At 43.1% G+C, this 22,676-nt stretch overlaps 1 long non-coding RNA gene across 1 annotated transcript in view; it reads right to left on the bottom strand.

Moving 5' to 3' along the window:
- Positions 1–22,676, bottom strand: part of LOC144108630 (uncharacterized) — a 111,021-nt gene that overhangs the window by 49,119 nt on the left and 39,226 nt on the right. Inside the window, exon 3 of the long non-coding RNA XR_013309493.1 lies at positions 5,364–5,464. This is a non-coding gene — a long non-coding RNA (uncharacterized LOC144108630). The remainder of the gene's footprint in view (positions 1–5,363; positions 5,465–22,676) is intronic.

Here is a 22,676-nt window from a genome sequence, read left to right as displayed (position 1 = left end):
GAGTACATCTTAAAGCAATCGCGCTGTCTTGTCCTGTTTGTATTCGCAATAATTATCACATGGAATAATTCCTAATGACTGGCGGATAGCCAAAGTAACACCTATATTTAAATCAGGTGAGCATTCCTCTCCATTGAACTATCGACCCATCTCGTTAACCAGCACCGATTGCAAACTTCTTGACCATATCATCCACAGCGTATTCGTCATTCACTAACTCGGAGATCATAACATTAATTTCAATTAGCAGCACGGTTTCCGCAAAGCATTTTCATGTGACACTAAACTAGCTGGCTTCTTTAGGAGAGCGAGTTGACGGGCCAGTTGGTATTGCATGGTGTAGGAACAGCGCTAAGAACAGGACTTCTGTTTGACTATGTTTGACTTCTGTCCTGTTCTTAGCGCTTTTCCTACACCTAGCTGGCTTAGTTTATGACTTAAAAATGTCACTTGACGCGGGCTTTCAGGTCAATGTAGGGATCCTTGATTTTTCAAAGGCTTTCTATCAGGCTCCTCATCACAGACTTCTACTGAAATTAGCACAGCTTAACATCTACCCTAACGTGCTCGCTTGGATTAAGGACTTTCTTTCATCTAGATCACAGTTCACCTCGGTCAATAATTCTAACTCTTCCTCTGCTTATGTAACATCTGGGGTACGACAAGGAAGCGCGCTCGGACCTTTGCTTTTTCTAATCTATATTAATGATTTACCTGCCTGTTTAACATCTAGAATTCGACTTTTCGCTGATGACTGCGTAATTGGCCGTAACATTACTAGTGATAGTGACCGCCAATCCCTACAATCTGCTCTGAACGCAGTAAGCTTATGGTGCTCATCCCGGTTAATGACATTAAACATTTCTAAAACAAAACAGATATCTTTCACTCGTCGTACAGATCGCATTTCAACCACTTATATTATTAACAAGAATACTGTTGAACTAACAACCACATACAAGTACCTTTGCGTGCACCTTCTGTTTGACTTAACATGGCATCACCATATCGACCTCACCCTAGCGTCTGCCAACCGCCCACTTCGTCTTCTTAAATGTAACCTCAGACACGCCCCTATACACGTTAAAAAACTGGCATATATAACTCTAATACGCGCCAAAATTGAATATGCTGTTACCATTTCGGCCCCTGAGCAAGCGTACGTTATCGATATCATCGAATACTTGCAGAAACGTGCTGTTCGCATCATATTTTCAGACTACTCACCCTTCACAAGTGTTACAGCATTAAAAAAGCGTGCCGAACTGGAAGACTTGTCATATCGCCGTAAACTTCCTCGTTTAACACTTTTCGATAAGCTTTATCACCACTCCTTCCCTCGAAGTGATTTGTTTGTCACCTCATTCCATCTTTCCACGCCATGATCACTTTCAAAATTAAACGCGGGAAGTGTCATTCATCGTCTTACGCCAATTCATTCATTCCCTATACTATGATTGAATGGAAAAGTTTACCATCAGTCATCGCCACAGAAGCTGACGTCTTAAAATTCCAAGAGTTCCTTCGCTGTGACGAAAATGTGTAAAATTTGCTGTTTTTTGTGTTCGTTTTTCCTTTTTGTGTTATGCCTTGTTTTATTGTTTTTTTCTTGTTTTTTGTTGTATTGCACTCTTTACTGAAATGTATCGCGTTTAATAATGTCGGTAAGGCCTTTATGGGTGACGTGAATAAATTAATAAAATAAAGATATGTCTTGTAGCCCTGGTGCTATCGTGTTACGTGTCCGTGGTATATTTGTTAGTGCTAAAAAATGACTTCCTCGTACTCGTCGCTAAGTTTCCAGATATTTAGATTGACTACCACTGGCGTGCTTTCCGTGACTAGCATTTCTAATAAAGCACTCAGCAATCGCAGTATTTCCACTGCTGGTCTATTAGTGAATTCTAAAAAGGAATTCGACACCGTGGGCTTCAAAATGTTTTGCACAAGACTAGGACTATACCGGTTTTTATCTGCTTCACTTGATTTCTTCAGAAGTTTTATGGATGGGGGCGGGCAGTATGTTATCACTCACGAATACATGTAGAGTTTGCGTTCTGTTTCTACAGCTGTTCCGCAGGGCTCAGTCCAGGGGCCGAGAGGTCTTAACGTTTTACTTAAAAAATCGACCTGATTGCTTATGTAATACTCCTGCAAGTCACTATGTACCCTTTCATTACCTCACTCTTAGTTACCGCTGAACCCGTAGGAATTCTACACCGTGGGCTTCAAAATGTTTTGCACAAGACTAGGACAATACCGGTTTTTATCTGCTTCACTTGATTTCTTCAGAAGTTTTATGGATGGGGGCTCACCTGGAATGAGCACGTCGAGCACGTTTCTGCTAAAGCTTATGGCATGCTAAATTTTCTAAAAAGAAATTTTAAAATGGCACCACTAAAAGTTAAAGAGCTTCTATATTTCACCTATATTCGGCCAATATTGGAGTATGCTTGTGTTGTTTGGCACCCCCCTACTTTAAATTTAACAGACATGCTTGAGCGTATTCAGAACTTTGCCGCTCGGTTTGTCTCAAGTAATTATGATTTTAACAGCAGTGTTACTAACATTAAACTAACGCTGGGATGCGAGCTGTTACGAAAACGCCGTACCAACTCCCGGTTAGAAATGCTGTACAGAATCTTTCAGCGAAAAATAAAAATAGATAAAGAAAATTATTTGCTTCCACCGCATTTCAGGTCAAACAGACTTGACCATGGGTGGAAGATTAGAGAAATTAAATGCAAAACTAACACTTATCAAAACGCAATTTTTCCCATCTAGCATTCATGACTGGAATCGCCTGCCCCATGAAATTGTTGAGTGCCGTTCCGAGTCTATGTTCCGCGCGTTGCTGTCCGATGTATGAGTGCGCAGTTGGCTTTCTTTTGGCTTTTTTATTCACGCTGTCTTCGTTCTTGTTGATCCAGCATCATTTGGTCAGTTGGCTTTTTTTCGTCATGTTTTTTTGTTGTTTCATATTTCATTCATTTTGTACTTGCTGTGTCATGCCTTGTTGTATTGCTTTTTTTTTTCTCTTCCTCTTTTTTTTCTGGCCTATTCTTCTATTATGTATCCTCATCCCCCCTGCAATAATGCCTTCGGGCGCTGCAGGTATTTCCAATAAATAAATAAATAAATAAATAAATAAATAAATAAATAAATAAACACCCACGCGTAATTTAACAGAAAACTTCACAGCGGCAGTAAATGATTTTAACAATTTGACTTTTTGCGAACAGAGGCAAGGTTAATGATATCTTTACATATTCTCTTTAAAAGATGCCTGAATATGTCTTCCGGATTATCGTTAGAAGGTAACGGCATAAAACAATTCATAACAATTTAATAAATGATATGAGCATTGGGAGCTGCATTAAACTGCAAACCATACTTTGTGAAATTCTGCAACGAACTTTTTTTGCTTGTTTTATGCTTACTAAAGTTCGGTGGAATTCAGAAATACACATGTTAAAACATTCTACTTCAACTTTTTTCATTCGCATTTAACTTATTGGATAGAGATGTAGGGTCGTAGAGGTTCACTTACAAAACTTACATTGAGCCTGTTCGCCCTCTATGAAAGCAGGCAATAGGAGTACGGAATCGCAAAGCCCCGAATGCGCCCTGTTCCGCTTTGTTTATGAGTGACCAAATAATGCCAGTATTGTGCGCTCGGTTTTTCCGCGTTTTCGGTTTTTCCCGCACACATTTCATGCAGTCAGAACTTATAGTCGCTCACCAACGCAGGGAAAAAATTCTCTCCATTTCTCGCATTGAGTATGGCCAGCATCCGATCCAGAAAGTGGTGGTGAAAATTTGGAGTATATTCGTTGTGCTATTTCAGCAACGTCTAATCTTTCTTTTTGATTAAAGGTTTTTTTAACGTCCGAAATAGTTACCTGCAATGCAATACCTATTATCGTGATGATTGTTCTGAAACTTATCAATGACTGCTTCAAAAGGCATGTATTCTTTTTTAATAATGAAGGTTGCTCTAACTTGAAGATCACTCCTAATTATTGTCATTCGACCCTGTGTAATGTGTAATTTTTGCTGTCACTTGTTGCGCTCAAATATTTGCGTCCATGCATATTTTTGTTCTTTTGCAACTTTTCACTAGGAAAACATTTTGTCCTGAATAAATTTTCAGCCTTCATTGCATTGATCCATGTCTATTCTTTGGCTAAGGATAGGAAGGGTGATATCCTATGCTTTAGTGAAGAAATACACATAATAAAAAAATTAAAAAATTCAAATTCAACAAACAATAAATACCAACTGTAATAAATAATTTAGACCACTTGGGGATCTTTAACGTGCACTGACATTGCACAGCACACAAACGCCAAGGCGCCCGTGTGCTGTGCGATGTCAGTGCACGTTAAAGATCCCCAGGTGGTCTAAATTATTCCGGAGCCCTCCACTACGGCACCTCTTTCATCCTTTACCCTTTCATTCCCTCCTTTGTCTCTTCCCTTATGGCGCGGTTCAGGTGTCCAACGGTATATGAGACAGATACTGCGCAATTTGCTTTCCCCCAAAAAACCAATCATATATATATTATAACTGTATGCTGTATGCAAATATACAGAGTTACAAAAAATATAGCAATATGCTTACTTTAAAAAATAAATCGATATCACGAGCCTGTGGCCTCCACAGCTTTGGAACTTAATCTATTTTTGAAGCTTATTTTCCTGAACACTCAAATAACAAAATCGGTGCTAAAAAGTGAGTAGGAAATATTTTCGTCTTAGTATATTCGACAACGATATATACAGTGAAAAAACGCCGAGAGTTTAGGTAATAAGATACCAAGGACACATGCAACCCGTAATCAACATTATCGACCAATCAGATCATCAGTCTGTTATCGTACCGCAGTGGCGGCTTTTTCGTCACCAGTGAAAGAACAGAGATTGGCTGTTTCAAACAGGAATGCGAGCATACATTGCGTCAAATTTTGAATATGTTTCGCAGAGAGCTCATCGAGTATTCGTGTTTTGGGGCAGCCTCGTGATAAAACGGTCTATTCACTCGAAATCTTAGTTGAAATACTTCAAACCCTGGTCAAGTTCTTTTTACAGCAATCTTTTAACTGAAATACTGCGACCGCTCTGTCAACACTTGCCTGGTTATCAGTAGTTACATCAGTCACCTTTATGGCTGCTAAATCTCTCTTAGCTCTTCCCAGGCTCACAAGTTTCGAACAATGGAAAGATGCATGTAAAAATAGAAGCGAAAATGTGCCATTTCCCTCGTTTCCTTCAGGCTCATTTCTCCCATCGCACCCTCGCGGCGCAAATACATTTGCGCAGGCAAGTACTTTAATTTAGTGAGAAATTAACTTCACTACTTACATTATTGCTTGATTAGGAGTCCCGTTGTTTTCCCTCAGACGGCTTCCATGCCAGCAAAGCTCCTTTCTCCCACCTGTCTTTCGCGATTAAGGCGCCCATTGCTGCAATACGAGATAACAATGAACACCAGCGAACAATGAGAGACTGATAAATCTGGTTGTACCCTTCCCTCCAAGACCACTAAATTAGTACGTAGCTTTGCAGAGGTCCATGCCACTGTCTGCCCTGTGTCATTATCGAGCATTGTTAATTCGTGAAATGAAACACGCCGACGCTCAAATCCAGAAGACGGCAGCTGGACAGCCGGTTTGAGAGGGCATAACGGTAAAAATCACCTCCACTTGAATATAAGGAAGACTGGGGCTCCGAAAAAAACTCATTATGAACCCCAAACTACAAAACTAAGCGCAGAAAGCGCTTTAATTGCCGACTACGTGAACAACCATCTGTATTTCACAATCGAAACCTTTAACCTTCAAAGAGAGGCATACTGCTACGGTGAGTGCACAAAAAGTAATGTTGCGAGTATTATATTTCAACTGCAAGAGTACCTGGTTTTTCACCTTCCTATTGTCCTCCCTTGCACAGGGACTCGCATTAAATTCTGACCTTAGGCTTCGTTCGATACTGATTTTTGAGAAAGGTTCTGCGCCAAGTATATGGAATTGCTGCGCCATGCACACAAAGATGTGGTCATGCACAATATTATGGGGCTACTAAAAGAAAGTGAGTATTTGTGAAAAAAATGTACAAGATATATCTTCTTTGATCGGCCCAGTCCCCTACATTCTTGGACCATTATGCATCCCTGACGTCGCCGCGACTCGGTAGTCGCGGGCTGTTACCATCACTATGAAACTGATGAATTATTTGTCGTTTCTTTAAATGCACATTTTCTTGAAAAGGTGCCTCTGGTGCATATTTTCTAAGTAGACCAGCAAGCTCTCATCTTTCAGTACCAGGGATTGTCTGTCCCGAATCCTCAATAGGAAAACAGCTATTTTTACGTCAGCCACAAATAATACACTTTGGCTTCAATGACGGCGTAAGGGTGCATCGATTATAAAAGAGCGCCATCCATTCCGATATGTCTTGGCATTGTATTTCGAGGATTTTAAACGTCATTAGTTTTTCTTAAATCTGTACCGGCCACAAAAAAAGTGCGACGCGTTCCTCAACGTTATTGTTTCTGTAGCGCATACTGCAATTAATACAGATCGCTTTGAGCCTTCTGCAAATAAAGAGCACATTAACGGACTTAAAATATTCAGCACTTAAAATTATGTCTTCCTCGTGTGCAGCACAGTTGAAAGGCAGGATCTGAAAGAACCTCCTGCAACGGTATCTTTGTCATGTCTTTGAAAGATGGCGCAATAGTGCGGCACAGGCACATTACACTGTTTTACCATTAGGGCAGCACTACAATACTTGTGATTTTCTGTCAAGCTTTCGCATTATTTGTGGTACACTGGCCTTTTAAAATGATCATGTAGTCGCCGACTACCTGCACTACCACGAAAGCTAAAGAATGCAACGTAGAATTTCTTGTCGCCTGAATCTGGAAGAGCAGTGACCAAGTCAAGAAGACTAATTGTGTGGTCGCGGAGAATGTGGCAGTAAATGTGAATTTGGTCAATGGCACCGTCCTATATTTTCGAGTATTAGAGGAAGAGTTTTTTAGGCGGCTTATTCTATAATGATAAAAAAAGCTTACCTCAGTCACGTTGTTTCGCAAGTCTAAAACTATCGACCGCGCGTCGGAGCACATGATCACAAAACAGTGTGAGCCCCGTTCGAATAGCACGGAGGTAGCCCGAGGCGCGGTCTTTACCGTTGTTCAAGAGAGCGTCGCAATTCAGACTGAAAGCTCGCGACATTCTACAAAAAATGTGACCTAATGGGATTCAGACATTAAGCAATGACAAATATTTTTTCCCGCTTGTACTGCAAAGATGCAAAGTATAATTCAAAAGAACCCCCTGAGAAGCTTTGTACCATGTCATTGAAATAATGCATAACAGTGTAGCAAAGGCAAATTACGCTGCTTTACCGTTCGGCTGTCACTAAAACATGTGAATTTATTCGCATGGTTTACATCATTTGTAGCCCAGTGGCCTATTTACCAACATATAGCCGCCAAAAACCTGCATCGGTTCATGAGCTCATAAAAGCAACGTCAAAATTCTCGTCGCAAAAGGCCTGGAAGAACAATGATCACCCGAGGAAGGCTGATGGTGTGGCTGCTTAAAAATATGCGAGAAAAAGTGAATTTAATGAATATTTTTTGCTTTCATTTTGAAACTTTAGACCGAGAGTTCTTTACGGGATGCGTTCCGCGTTGAATAAAAGCGCAGCTCCGTCGCGGTGTTTTGCAAGCCTAAACCCATCGGCAACGCGTACGGGGACGTGATCACCAAAGAGTTCTACACCTATTTTAAGATGACGAACGCGAAGGTTGGTTGCCGTAGTGCCTGTCTATCCGCAATTCACCCTGCCAATCCCCCGCCGTGGGTACGTGCCATTAAGACTCAACACATCTTCATCGTCATCATCATCATCATCAAAAAGTGCCATGGCAGACGCGCAGACACAGCAAGATCAATTCGTTGAAATGAAGGGAGAAGGAGCGGCAGCTTTTTCTCGTCGCTGCATTCACATTCACTCTGCATGCGTCGGCATAGGGAAAATCCCACGGTGAGCGCTGCCGAGCGTGAAGCTGATCGGTGTAGCGGCCGATCGAACACCACGCGGCGCTGCACGTCAACTTCGAAAGCGGCAGCGGGGTGCTTAGTTGGAGCTTGTAGCGTTGCCCGGATCGTCGACTGCTGCTGTGGAGCAGCGCGAAAAGCGCAGGAAGCGGTTGAATGCCGAGGCGCATTCTCGCAAGAGTGGGCAGGAGCGTCCGCGTCGAAAGCGCCAGCGAGGAGCGGCATCGACAAACTCTGGTGGGGCGACGCTGCGCCGCCTGTGCTTCGTCAAATAAACGACGGCGTAGAACGTGGGGCACAGAGACCTGCGCATACGACCATTTGGTGTGTGCGAATTCATTTAACCGCACAAGCTCAGTGTGTGCTAGACTGTGCTTCAAGCGAGATGTGGTGCCTCTGCGATTAGAGTGTTTTGAATGCTAGCCCGGCTTCACGACCTCAGGGCACAACGCGTTTCAGCTGCGTAACATGGGCAACAACTATGTGCGGAATGGCAAGGGGCGGCACCTGTTCCCGTACTAAAGTTACACAAATCCGCCGATCCCGGCGTATCTGACGCTGTATTATAAACTCAATAGCAAATCGTGCACTTTTCTGTTTATTTTATCCCGTTACTCAGCAGCGAGTTTGAACGCATAATTTCTATTTGAAAGCCTTCATATGATGCATTTTTCTGTGCTCAGCATAGCACGAACAAAAGCCTAACTTGAAATGTCAGCGCTGGCATCATTTCATTTAAGGCAACTGTGTGTACACTCGGCTGGATGCCATTGCTGCAAAATTCAAAATTTCTTCTACGTATTGTAATCGCGTGTTCCCGTACGCGGAATTTTTTTTACACCGTCAATTATCAAGCGACATTCTAGGCCAGCATCATTTGCACCAAGCCGTTGTATGTTGTAGGGGGAGTTAGCAATCCAAAACTGCTAGGGGCTGTGACCGACGCCCTAGAGAAAGGATCTGTATTAATGAGGACCGAGTGGGGCTCTTTCTTTCACATGAACTGTCGTCGGAGAGCTCACTTACGTTCAAGTGCGGAAGTATAGCGCTACGCACTGTCGTAGTGTTTTGTGGCATGATGCCACTAACGCTCTTCCCCCCCCCCCCGAACCCCCTCTCCGCTGTTTCCTATAAGTCTTGTAGTGGCGTGGCACATTCAGTCATGTAGATACACGATGGGCGAGTGAGTGGCGAAAAGTTATACCCCGTAATTGAAGTCGAACGCGAACGTGATAGTTGCTAGGATAGACCTAAATCCAGCGTCACCTTATCGCTGTATAATTAGATTCAAGCTACATGCTTAACCTTTGCAACTTTCTTTACGCCGAGAAGCAGCCTCCCCGCTCACGACGGGCAGTCCGTCTCCACTTCTCGTCTTCTTCATACATGTATCAGCCTATAACCTACAGCCTTTACTTGCAACGCCACTCTGTTAATTCCAATGCAAGCACATGTTAACTGCATTCGAGAAACCAGTATGTTCTTCGGCTGGTACCAAAATTTTCTACTGTATAGAGAGAGAGAGAGAAAAGTGGTAGAGGAAAGGCAGAGAGGTTAACCAGAAGAATGTTCCGGTCAGCTACACTGCACTATGCTGAGAGGCATGAGGGGCGGAGTAAGAAAATAAGAAGTAGAGCAATGTGGTATGAGTCAATACTCTATGAGCCGAGTTACAAATATTACCGGTTGATTTAAGCGCCTCGGCCCATCGGGCACTTTATGTACTTCGGTGAAGATGCATATGGGGTCGCCAGCAGTTTGTGACCGCCAATCAGTTGTGGACGTTATTATACCTCCAGGACAGGAGCATGACTACCAGAGTAATCCTCTTCAAAGCGGGAACATTGGAAAGACTGCAGAAGCTTCAGTGAGAAGTCGCTCGCTCTGCCTTTGGCTGCCATTCCATGGCTGCGATCGAAGCAACAAGCGTCACGTTAAGTATGTTTTTGTTTAACGCGAGGGACGCTTACATAAAACTGCCCAACCGTGTACGCCTACAGTTCATGCACCGCAAACGATGGGCACAGAGAATGTTCATGTACCTGGCCATGACATGCCTGAGTGCGAACTGCGTCGCGCGCCTGTACTGAGTTAAAAAAAAAGCAAGCCCTTTTAGTCACGCCAGTAGAAGCAGAGCCGGCGGTGCCGTTTTCAAAAGTTTTTCCTCAGCATTTGCGAGGAGAGGAAAAGACGAGGTGGCCGAGAGCGCTAGACAGATCAGGCCAGATGTGTACCGCCGGCATAAGATTGGAATCAGCGCCATGTTGGCTAAACTGGCCTAGCCAAAGCCGCGATTCAAAGGGGATGTGAGCGATATCTATCCATGTAAGTCCTGGGCTCTTGGAGAAAAAGGCTGCGTAAAGCTAAAGTTCTTGAGTGATGGGGACCGATATGCAAAGAAAAAGTCCGAACTACGAATTAAGGCGGAAGAATGAAACGTATCACCAGAAGCAGCGGGTGTTCACGCCCGCCTTGTTCGCTTGTGTTGCGCTGTTCTGCCGCTGGCCACTCTTGTCGGGAGGACGGCCTTTGTTTATTTAAAGCTGAAGTAATACAATACACTGGGCGTCGAGTGAGGTTCCGAGTCACCCCATTCAGAAACTTCTCGCTCAGATCGCTACTTCGGCAAGTGTTCGAGAACAGCTCTTGCACCATATTTTCACCACAGTTGCGTTACGCTAAAGTCAGTTTCGACCACCCTAAGGCCGCGTGGTGGGTTTGTTTTTGAATCTTGATATGCTTTAATCACCTATTACGGCCAGTACCTATAGATAGTTCACCCGCGATCTCGGCGATATTGATAGCGGAAAAAGGGGGGTGGGGTACCACCCTGAATACCTGCAGAAATTTGCATCGGAAATGAATTGATGGACAAGGAAATTTTTCAAGTCCTCCGAGCTGGATTTGGTATACGCCAGGGCGTCTTAAAGCAAAGGAGCAACGTGACGTGCCTATTCATATGTTGGTATTTCCTTCCAATCCTCTGTACGACTCAAAAATAATAGCGAAAAGAGATGGAGGTACATGGAGGGTGTTGGTAGTTTTACATACATAAACACTAGGCGCTGGTAGCTGTTAGGAAAAACCACAGATGGCGTAGCCAGCAACTCTTACACATAAAGAAAGGGCATAAATTATTATCATAATATTAGTCAACGCTGACTGTTGAAGTCACGTGAATTTTACACTTTCTAATGCTCAGTGACAGTTGTGCTCCGTTTTTATTATATTCTAAGCAAACTAGTGTAAAGACATTTGTTTGGATATATAACCTTTGTGGCTAGTGAAGGGCAAAAAGCAAAATAAACACTGTAAAAATTGGAGTCCTAGTTTAGCACTAAAACAAACGCACTCCTTGAATAATTAAAGTACATGGTATGCTAAACTGCAACATAACTTGTCAATTTAAGCTATAGAAAAGACATTATTTCAACAGAAAAAGCAAGGGCCAAACCACGTTAACATGGTCACTGCCACGTCTGCCTTCTCTATCTATCCTGATATATTAAAATTGGCCCAAAGGCCTGTGTCACACCATCCGAAGTTGCAGAGCTTTAGTTGGGTGAGGAGTGTGTATGTTTGAACAAATCAGCCGTTCTGCGCCACTTCAGACCAATATCTTTCGCGTCATCTGCGGTAAAACAGTGGAATGGCTTGCAATGAACCGACTAGAAAACCTCGACAACGCTTAAGATTTTCGCCATCAGCTCAAAGGGTACTGCAAGAACATCTCTGCGCCTGACCTTTTTCTGATAATAAAGAACATGGTTCTGGAGCGAAGTGCAGCGCAGACGCAATTACTGCTTGCAGTAGACAAATTAAAGACATTTAATCACTATACAAGATAACATACACCAATCCGATCACGACATTCGTTGTGGCGAAGACGATGAGCAGGCGAACGCCTTAGTGTATGTGTAATATCCTGGCTGAGACCGATGACAACATTGAGGAAACGCTTAGGAAACAGCTATTTTATGGTACATGCGATTCTTTTATGACTTCGTTGAAAACTTTCTCGAGGCTTTCTTCTTCCCGTGCTTCCTCTGCAATAAAATTCAACAAGTTCTACATGTGATCTTTATTGTCTGTCATCACGATTAGTGTAGCTTATATGAGGCAGAAAGTAATAGTTACTCAATTCGTAGTTACGCCCTTCCCGATGCTGTAAAAGCCCAAAGCGCACAATACAATGAAGAGAGTGGGGAGAGGAAGGAGGGGTATCTTCAGTTTAATCGATACAAAATCCACCTTTCGCTTCTTGTTATACTGCTACTCTGTAATAACCAAATAATTTTAAGCAGAAGGTGTAACTGAAAAAAAAAAGAAAAAATTTCATGTCTTCTATTATGTCTGTTGCACTCAACTTTTCATGACATACTTGTGAGTGTAGTTTCGCCATCGCAAAATATATATCTTTCTGGTTTCCAAAAGTCAGCCATTAGAATGCCAGAAAAATTTGTGCGTAAATCTACTGCAAACACAAACTAGCAGCGACCATTCGATCATTAATTTGCACACTGCCAGACTTGGAGCGTCCTCCGCCTCAGCAGCAGGCACTTCATCACACGGAATCTGCCGGCCATTGTAGCTTCAAGCTCTCATTTCTTTCTTTAAACTTACCGCTTCCTTGTCAGGAGGCGGCGAAACACGCGTCCATTAGCGCATGCACCCTGCCGTTGCAGAAAGCGTGGCTCCCTTTTCGTGTGCATTCTGAGCCTTCCCTTCTTTTTGCAAACACTAGCTTTGTTGCCCGTGTAAGCAGTAAAATGACTCTGACTGATGGTCCCCGTGTCTGCATGTTGAAGCATAGCGCGGCAAACTGAGCTCTCACCATTCCCTTCGTACACCCTTACATGGAAACGAAAAGCGCGGAGAACTCTTTATGCTGCTATGCCCTATCTCCAAGTTTCGTCTTGCAGACGTGTCTAGGAACTTCAAATAAACTTATTACTTACTTTCGCAATATTTTTCATAAAAGCGGCCGTAATTTGGTTGCAAATACGGTTAAAAGACGCAAGTGTTATTTTTTTTTAGGAAAACGAGCGTAGAGGCTCTACTTTTGTGGAGCTGCTCTCTACTGTTGGCCTTGCCAGCCTGCATTTTTCATACTGCGAAAGGGAACCTTCGAGACAACAAGAACTGCTGCTTTTATGCGAAAGTCACATTATTCTTGGCAGGAGAAATATATTCCGTAAAAACTAGCGGTAGCTACTAAATAGCAAGTAATGAGAAAAACGTGCCACAGATATGATTGATAAATAGGGCAACTGCACTAATGCGTTCAGAACTATACTCCTTTATCAATACAAGCAGCCTAAGACGCACCGGGATTTATGCGCATTTTTTTTTCTCAGAACTCGGACGTTAAGGATTTTTTTTTATTTTAGTAGACGCTTCTTGAATGAACTCGGCAACCGTTTTTGAGGATTGCGTATGAGGCCCGCGTAGAGATGCTCCTTGATTTCTCGCGACCACAGCCTTGCTTTTTTTTTTCCTTTGTGATCTCAATGTGCGTGCGCCGGAAGAAACGCTTCATTTCCTGTTTGTACTATTGGGGTAGAAAGTCTGCAGCACACGCAACCGCAGTTTTTGGCGCTTAGGTTCAAAGTGTGTGCCAATGTTCTGTTGACCTCACTAGTTGGAGACCCCATGAGCAAATTTCCCCTAGGCAAGTGTGGCTTTCAATCAGTGGTTAATAGCAAAGCTATACGCATTGGCTGCCGGTCGCGTGTCCAGGGGAATTTTGTCCCCAACAGTACATAGTGGCGGACTTATTAGGATGTTGAATGCGTGAATGCAGCAAGCGATTGTCCCTCTCCTTGCGCACGACAATCCTGAAAGTTCTCAGCACCACACCCTAGAACATGTCCCAGGACGTTTGGCGGGGCTCCTGGTTTTTATACCTGACATAGCAAAGAAGATGTACCGCAGCTTCGTGGTGTCACCCGTTTTGTTGAAGACAGCCGCATGTTCGAAATGATGACGCATCTTCTGTATGGGCGCCAACGGAACGGAACCCATTTTTGATTCAAGTCAGGGATAGGTATTTCCAGTTATTTTCGCGTCCGACTTATTCAATGTACCTGGCCTCTGGAGAACTGATATTTGAAAACGAATAATTCCTGCGCATGCCGCAACCGCGTATAGGTGTAAAGCGCAAAATAAGTAGTCGGAACGAAAGCTGAAAAGAATTTTCCTCAGGTAACTGGATGCAAAAGCAGGAGCGGCTATAAGACCCAGCCATGCATGAAGCCAAGCGCGATCGTCATAGTCGTCGCAGCCAACCCAAGCATAGCCGAAAAATTCTTGATGAATTAATTGTGTCGTGCCACATGCTCAACCATCCAGAGTTTTTAATTTTTTTGCCCTAAACGTCAGTTTTTATTCTCACGGTGATGCTCAGATATTACAAGAAACATTATTTCCCAAAAACAGAGGCTAGTGACAAATCTAAGAAAAGTAGAATACACGCAATAGGAACGGCAGAATGGATGACAATGAGAAAAATTCAAATACAACAATTGCTTCGTGTTTCGAAGCACCAAACTGAAGGTTAAACAATTGCGCACCACCCTGAAGTAGAAAAAGATGTAAAGACAAAGTTTGTGTTCTTTTCAAACAATGCATACAGAACATCAATGTCACAGTAAATTTTCTTTCACGTCCGAACTGAAAACACTGAATGCGGTATCACACAGGGCACAAGAAAGCGAAATTATATGTGGTTTTGATTTAAATTGTACAGCACCAGAAAAAACATTCCGCGTTGCCTTGAGAACAAGTCGTCATGTGTGACGTTGCAGCTAAGGAAAAAAATAGACAGTGTGCTATCTGTAATGTTTGAACGAAAAAAATCAAATCATGCAAGGGCAAGTGTTGCTGATAGCGTTCTTCAATTTCCTTGCAAAACGTTTGAGAATGTTTTATTGTGGTGGGCATTTTGTTGCATATTTTTAGATACGAAAATTCTAGTACTCGTGTTTCAAGAATATTACTACTGAGAGTAGGATTTAAATAACCTAATGCGGCATTTCTTGTGTAACCAACATAAATATCAACAGCTCAGCGGGAAAGGAATGGTTAAATATCAAAGAGTTTTATACAGTCTCAGGTATCCTCAGGCAGTGTATTTGATCAAATGGTAAAATGGTGAGCTCAGAAAACAACGGCGTGCTTGAAGCAATGCAAGTAGGATAGTAATTTTTCTAAGTGCGAGTTTCTTTAATATTTTGAAAGGATCAACCTATGTCTTGTACGTACATCTCCAATTTTCGCTCAATACAACAAATCACTGTGAATTAAGGCAAAATACTAAATGCACAAGATATCCATTTCGCTGTAGCTTCCCGGTACCAACAAAGCATAAAATTGAGATGCTATTCAGGTAGAAACACCGCTGAATTCTTCATGCAAGTGCATATTGTCATTACAAACACTGTAATGTATTCAAATGAGTAAGTTTGCTCTAGAAGGTAGTTAGTAATCAATATTTCTTCTTTGTAGCGATCTTTTTTTGCGGTGGATAGGGTGCTACAGACGTTGTCTTTCTAGCACTGACGTTAAGTTTGTATGCATCAAACCACCTAGAAATTTGGTCAAGCTTTGTGTTACACTTTACTTCTGATTCTGCCAGGATATCGGAGAATACTATAATGCAGGTATCATCAGCACACGTGATAATTTCTGGAGATAGGAAGTTTAAAGAGAGGTGATTTTACATTTCATGAGAAAAATAAAGTACCTGCACAGACTCTTGCAGAACTCCTGATAATAATGAGTTTTTGAAGGCACCAACTGACCCATTTTTAGAGTTTGCTCGCGTGCCACCATGCAACTTGAAAATAACTCGAGAGGCTTACCACGAACAACATACTTCTTTAATTTACTCCTTAGTATTGCATGATCTATGTTAATTAATGCCTTTCCTAGATGTAAAAAAGTTCACATACAACCTATTTCATTTAATTAAATGATAAATATAAGAAAAGCGGTAAAGCCGGTGTGGATGTGGTATGTTATATTGTAAATCATTGTTGCTGGGGACAGAACACGATAACACTTTCTTAGGTAACCTCTAAATCTCTTCGCAATTATTTTATCGAAAATTATCATTATGTAGTAAGCCTACAACGCCTAGCGTCGAAAGAAGGCCATAACTTGTAAACATTTACATCATCGTGTCATCAGCACGCTGCTTACACTACGTACTAAAAAAAACATAATACGTGGCAACGTTGTAAATAATCGACCACACTCTAAACGAGCAGCTCACAATGCTTTATGAGGAACGTAAACATAATCGGACGCTGATGGTGAGCTTTTCATGCGAAGTCCCATCACCAAAGACACGCACAACGCTTAAAACTCTGCTAACAACTCAGCGAAGCTTTGCTTAACGCAGCGGTTTTTTTTCCCGCTGTCATCGTGCCTCACGCAATAACGCGTACCGGCTCTAAATGCGGAAACGTGGTGGACGTTAATTGCTCTGTGACTTAGAATCTTCCTGGAATGCGTCACCTTGTGCGGACAGCAGTTTATGCATACTAGCGGCCACTGTTATCCGAGCCTCTACGGGCTTAAATTCGTCCTTAGCCTCCCCCTACCCTCTTTCTTCTTCCGGCCCATGCTTACCGTGCCGAAAGCAGTGTACCCAAAGAAGTGGTGAGCCTCCCTCGCCATAGCTCCTCGCTCGTTTAAGGAAGCGGAGTGCTGGGTGAGAGAGATGGCCACGTGTAGATAGATGTTCGCTCATACGAGCTCCTGGTGAAACGAGGACCCATTTGCGCAGTCTGCGTGGCGTTAATGAGCGCCGGGTAGCGGAGCACTCGGAGTCGACCGCGACCACCAAACGGCCGCCTCTCTTCGTTGGACGGTACGGGGTTTGTCTTCACTCCCTAGGATTTATGTGGCGAGAAAATGTGCCCAGGCAGTTAAAAGGTATATACTATAAGAAACACTGGATACCTCCTTTCCAGGTGGTTACCTGTTTGCAGCAAAGAGAGGAGAAAAAACGTAATGGCGTCCAAGTCACATAAAGAGCGGGTCTAAAACATTGAGTGCGCTGTAACGTGGCGCTTACTGCTAATTCTCGGAGATTAGCTACTTTGCCTACTTTCTGAAGCATCCTAGCTAGCGCATAAGGGCTCGGAAGCTAGGGAAAAGGCAGGACGCACGCTAAGCTTGCAAAAGGAGGTTTTTGACGAAATATTTTAAATATATGTACAAGCTGATTTACTAGAGCTGTCAACAGCATGCAGTCACGTCACAAAAAAGACAAAAAGAAAGATGTTGACTGGCCCCCTAAAAACCCTGAGCTATAAAGGCTGCCAAGCGCTATATAAGAAGTAAACATATATGTCACGCCAAACATGAATAGGAAGTCCAGAAACGGACGGCTTTGTAGACAAAAGTAAACAAGCCTGAGTGGTAAAATACTTAAACTCAGGCCTAAAGAATGCACACAACACAAAAGCAATAAACACAACTGAATAAAGGTTTCAGCTGTCAGTTAACGTTCATTTTTTTTGTTTTTCTCAGACGCGTTTTCCTTTGAAGATTTTTTTATAGACCCTCATCTAATAAAAGGTAAAAAAACCATACCAACTCGGCCATGAACGCCTGCATCGAAGGCAGCCCAAAGCGCATCCGAACCAGACAATCGTGACTTGGCTATACGAAGAGCTTTTTCTACTTAAAAACCACATTGCAGAGAGCGTAAACAATTTTACAGTAAGGAACACTTTCTGAAGAGATGCACAACATCCACTGAGAATGTCAGTGGGTTAGGTCGCCTATGCTCAACAGACAAAAGAATGCCACAGTGCCGCTTAATTTCAGCGTTATCCAGCACTCTAGCAAGCGCTTGAAAAGGCACTTTTTTTGCAGAGAATTTTGTAGGAATCAAATCATGCTGAAATATACCGAACACTTATGTGCGGAATGAATAACATCCGCCGGATCGCCAATGGTTTGGGTAGGCAGAAATACTATCTAACAATATTTCAAACAGACATACATTAGAGGCCATTTCTGGCCAAGGATTGCACATCTCAGCTAAGTGTATGTCTAGACAGACTTTAGTCCCGAGTGGCACTCCTTCTTGGGTATGCGCTCAGCCTCGCCTCCGGGGAATGTTTTGTTGCCTGGGCTTGTGTGGTTTTGGGATGGATTTCATATGGCTACCTTAAGACTGCATTGTTGTTTGAGTTGTTAGTGCAGCGAACAATAAAAAAGAGCCTTGATTTCATTGCTTGTACTGTACAATACCTTACTGCTCTACAATATGCTGATAAACACCTAGATACGGTATTTTTTCTTGGACTGCCCTTCCTATGGAAAACTCGCACAATGTACCGTCATTTTGAATCTGTTGTATCAACAAAGCCCAATATCAGTCGAATGACTGCACTACTAAGACACCTGCCTTGCCTGATTTCTGGCGGTGCGTTTCCTCGGATTATCATTTTTTATGTAGATTTTGTACTCCTTCCGAAAGATTTTGCAAATTGTTCATGTACACAGAACAACAGTAAACTGTAGTAAATACCATAATAAAAAAATATGCGAGGATAGCGCAGTGTTTAAAAGCGCTGGTTGCGCACCAAAATGGAATTAGGCGAGAGAAGTGAAAATGTGGTCATTAAATGCAATTCAGCCTTTAAAAAATATTAGTCAAATGCGCCTTTAGTCTTGGATGCGTAATAGTGATACCAGGAGGCTGGAGCGTAATCTCAGCTATTAGCACATCAATGCTGACAGTTTCCTTCAGCTGGCAGTTTAAAGCATATGCTGCTTCGATTGTCATCACCTACTGATGAGCAAGAACAAAATTAATTTCTAATTTTTCAAAATCTTATTTCTTATACACAGACATGAATGGAGCGGTTGGTGCCTTTCTGCGGTGCTGGGTACTTTTTTTCCAAAAGGATAAAAAATCAGGCCAGAATTTACAGCATAATGTCAAACAAAATGCACCTACAACACAAAATGCACAACACAACTTGGTCGTTCGTTAGTGCTGAAAAGCTACCGCCAAAGTAAAGCCGCAGACATCCGAAGAACGATGTGGCGAGTCGCGTAGTGCGTACTAGTGTTGTGACGTTTGAACGAAAAAATGGGTATCTCGATCTTCGAATCAGCATATTTCCCGGCTATAAAGGCAGGATATTAAAAAATGAAGCGCATGACTAATCTGCTTGCCTATTAACTTCCCAGTGCCGAGAATTCTAACTGGAGCTTGTATAAAATGTTTGACATCCACAAGTTCTCAGAACAAGATTTTTCTGTTCGAAACTTTTTCTCATCACAGCGAACAAGATGTGCGACCAAAAAAAGTGGGGCGAATGTGCGACTTGAAGCTGTCGTGTAACAAAAACCCAGTCGTTTATTTACTAACAAATGCTGAAGGGAAACTAGGAAGATGTATGGTGTTAAAACTTGTTTCCTCTGTGCTTTCGAGTTGGTTCGAGGCCTCCCATTTAGCCTTTCACACAACTCTGGATTGGTGCACAGAATGAAAAAAAATGTTGAGTGTTGCTGATTGGCGACATGCCGATTTCTAAAGTTTTACAGGCCCTAACAAAACTTTTATAACAGCTTTTGAAAATGAAGTTCAGCTTTTAGCACAAGTTGGTGGTAATAACATTTAGTGCGCTCTAGTGCCCATTCTCCGCATTCAGCAGTTATGTGTTTGTCTGTTCGTTTGTCTTTCTGGCTGTTTGTCTGAAACCGGTTTTGTGGCAGGCTGCTCACCTGCCAACCGAGGGGTGGGCAACGTGTCCAGAAGTATATATGTACCTGGGAAGGGCAGGCATCCTGTCCTCCGTGTCTGGTGGCAGCTCAATTATTCGTGAGAGGTTGCTTGGTACGGACAACCTAGACCGCAACGCAACCCAAGCAACCCAAGTCCCACCGATGGCAACACCTGCCATACAAGGGCAGTGGCGCATGGCTTGACCACTGCACCACTGCCCCAGGAGGGGTAGGAAGGCTCCTAGGGATCTGTGATTTTAGAGAATGACCAACTATGCTTATATAGACATGCAATCCGAAAAACTGCCATCCGCGACCACTGGACCTGAACACCGGAACCGAAGTGAAAACCGAACTGCTAGCACATCTAATTCTCATTTGGCCTAACTACGCAAATAGACCATCTTTTATTTATTAATTTCTTCACAATTTCGGCGTTATGCGACTATTGTGCAGAAATGACAAAGTAATGTGCTAGGAGCGGGTAAAAACACCGTGGAGCTGCGACGAGTAAGCACAAGGGTTCAGAAATTACAAACTGGGTCGTAACAAACCCCGGGGGAGGGGGGGGTAAAATTATCCTTAGTCTCGCTCCATATACTCATAGAAATAAAGCTACAAGAAATGACAAGAAAAGCGGCTAGAAAGTAAAACTGTCAAGCAGTAGAGAGAAGCTGTTCCTTCTACTTGCGAATCGAGTTCCCAAAGCGCGCTAAAGCGCCGGCTTCTCTGCGACACGTCATTAAGACATCACCAAGCTCTCATAGCTGTCGTCATATGACCATATATAGGATTTGAAATGAAAGGTGCGCTATAAATCTGCAAACACTTTCAGAGAGCTAGTCGCAGACGTGTTACAAATGCAAAGAACTGCGTGGCCTGTTTGCGTCACGTCACTGACAGTCCAGCACTTCAGCAGCCGTAACTGCCGTAACTCCTGCTCTTGAATGCCGTGGAAATGGTATACTGTGGTGTCGAAGAAGCGCGTTCAGGCAGCTAGCTGAATTTGCGGTAAAACAGGCTAACGTGAAGAAAAAATATTTTTTTGCTCTTGTTTTCAGATTAGGGGAAAATTTCTTCTACACGTGGCGGTTAAAAAGTTGAAAAACCGTGAAAACGTAGCTGGACGTTACTGTGCTCTTTTAGTATTATCGCGGGGCTTCTAGCATATTTACATATGCCATTTTTTTCTTCCTTTTATAGCATCCGCTTTGTTTTGCACTGTGTGTCATTAACGTTATCACTTATGGAAGTTAAAAAAAACTTGCGGGTCCTGCCGTTCTCTTCGTGTTCCATGTGGCGAGCTGGAGGAGGCTTTTTCATGGTAGCCCTGAGACCCGGAAGACAACGCGAAGCTTTGTACTGTTTGTGTGTTGCTAGATGCCACCAGCACACGGCTTTATTCCTTTCTGGGTTACGGGAAACGCGATCAGGTTAATCTGAAATAATCCCATTCGCCCGCAACCGCTTCTAAATTGTTTGAAGTTGTTGTAAGTGCTTTTTCCGCCTTATATCGAAATACACTTGTCAGCTTTAAACTGAACGCTGTCCAGAGCGGCAGTCAGTTCTGTTCGACGGCCACCAAGTAAGCTTGTTGCCACCGCCACCGCCCAGCTGTTCAGTTCTTTTTGGGCTCAAGTCCGCCCAATAAATTATTTGACTATTACGCGACTCTACTCGTCCATTCCCCGCAGAACTGATATCATCACGTGAAAATATATCTACGCTCTATCGTGTATGCACACAGATGACTTTGAGGGTGGCATAGCACTGGAGAGGTAAACTACTGAGCCACTCTAAAGCCCCACATTTAGTCACCCGTGAATACTCTCATCGCGGCTGCATGATCAGTAGGAATTACGCCACAGAATAATCGGTGACAGGGACGGCTGCATGAAATGAGGCCAAGGCTCTAGTACTTGACTCGATTTAGCTTCTTTCATATCTGTTCCCCATCCTCATCCTGAGTGAATTCTTTTGGCACCAGCAAGACAAGAAATGCTGGTTCAACACAAGCTTGCATTTCGCGTACTCTTTACCTTTGAACGCACCGCCGCTGTGAACAGACCTTACAATCGGCTACGCTACTTCATGCACTGACATCTTTTATCCGGACTTGAAAGTATATATAAAGCCATGGTACAAATACCAAGATCGCAAAGTTTGCAGTACAGCCATGCAGCGAAACCTTCATAGAACTCTATGCATGCTGTCAATTTTCTACAGCCCGGAAAATGCGGAAGTGCTGGCGCCGTAATGCAAGCTCATCTGCATGCTCAGCCAGCAAACCCAATGGACTGTGCATAATTTCTCAAGAACAAATGGACGGATGTCTAACACGTCTTCGCGTAGCGATCGTCAACGCCCAGTTGAGATTTCGAGGAAGGTCAGGAACCTGCCGCTTTGTGCCGCATCCGACATAGCCAGGATCTCTAAACCTAAACTACCCTAAACCGCGAGCAATCTTTACCCTTAAAGAAATAAACCCCTGTCTCTTTCTCTCACTGGCCAGCTCAATTTCATTTCTTCTCGACTTCCTCGGAAGCAGTTCGTAGAGAAAAGAGCTGGCTCAAAATCTCCTTCATTGAAACAGTATCAACCTCGAAGAGTTGTCACAGTTTCCGCTCCAGTTTTTCCTGAAAGGAACCTGTATATTGGCACAGTATCTTTCAGTGGATTTTTCTCTCCGGTTCACTCATTCTTCTGAGTGCTATGGCCAGCACCCACGACTGCTGATATTGGAACCGGAGGTACGGTTGGTAAGTTTGTACCGGTCTCCTAAAATCGTGCCTTCAAACTAAAGACTAGAAAAAACCTGCTAGTCACTGTTTTATTTATTTCTCCTCAAATA

The sequence above is a fragment of the Amblyomma americanum genome, chromosome 10, assembly GCF_052857255.1.
Source record: "Amblyomma americanum isolate KBUSLIRL-KWMA chromosome 10, ASM5285725v1, whole genome shotgun sequence".
In the NCBI taxonomy this organism is placed as follows: Eukaryota; Metazoa; Arthropoda; class Arachnida; order Ixodida; family Ixodidae; genus Amblyomma; species Amblyomma americanum.
This window is presented reverse-complemented; position numbering and strand designations above follow the sequence as displayed.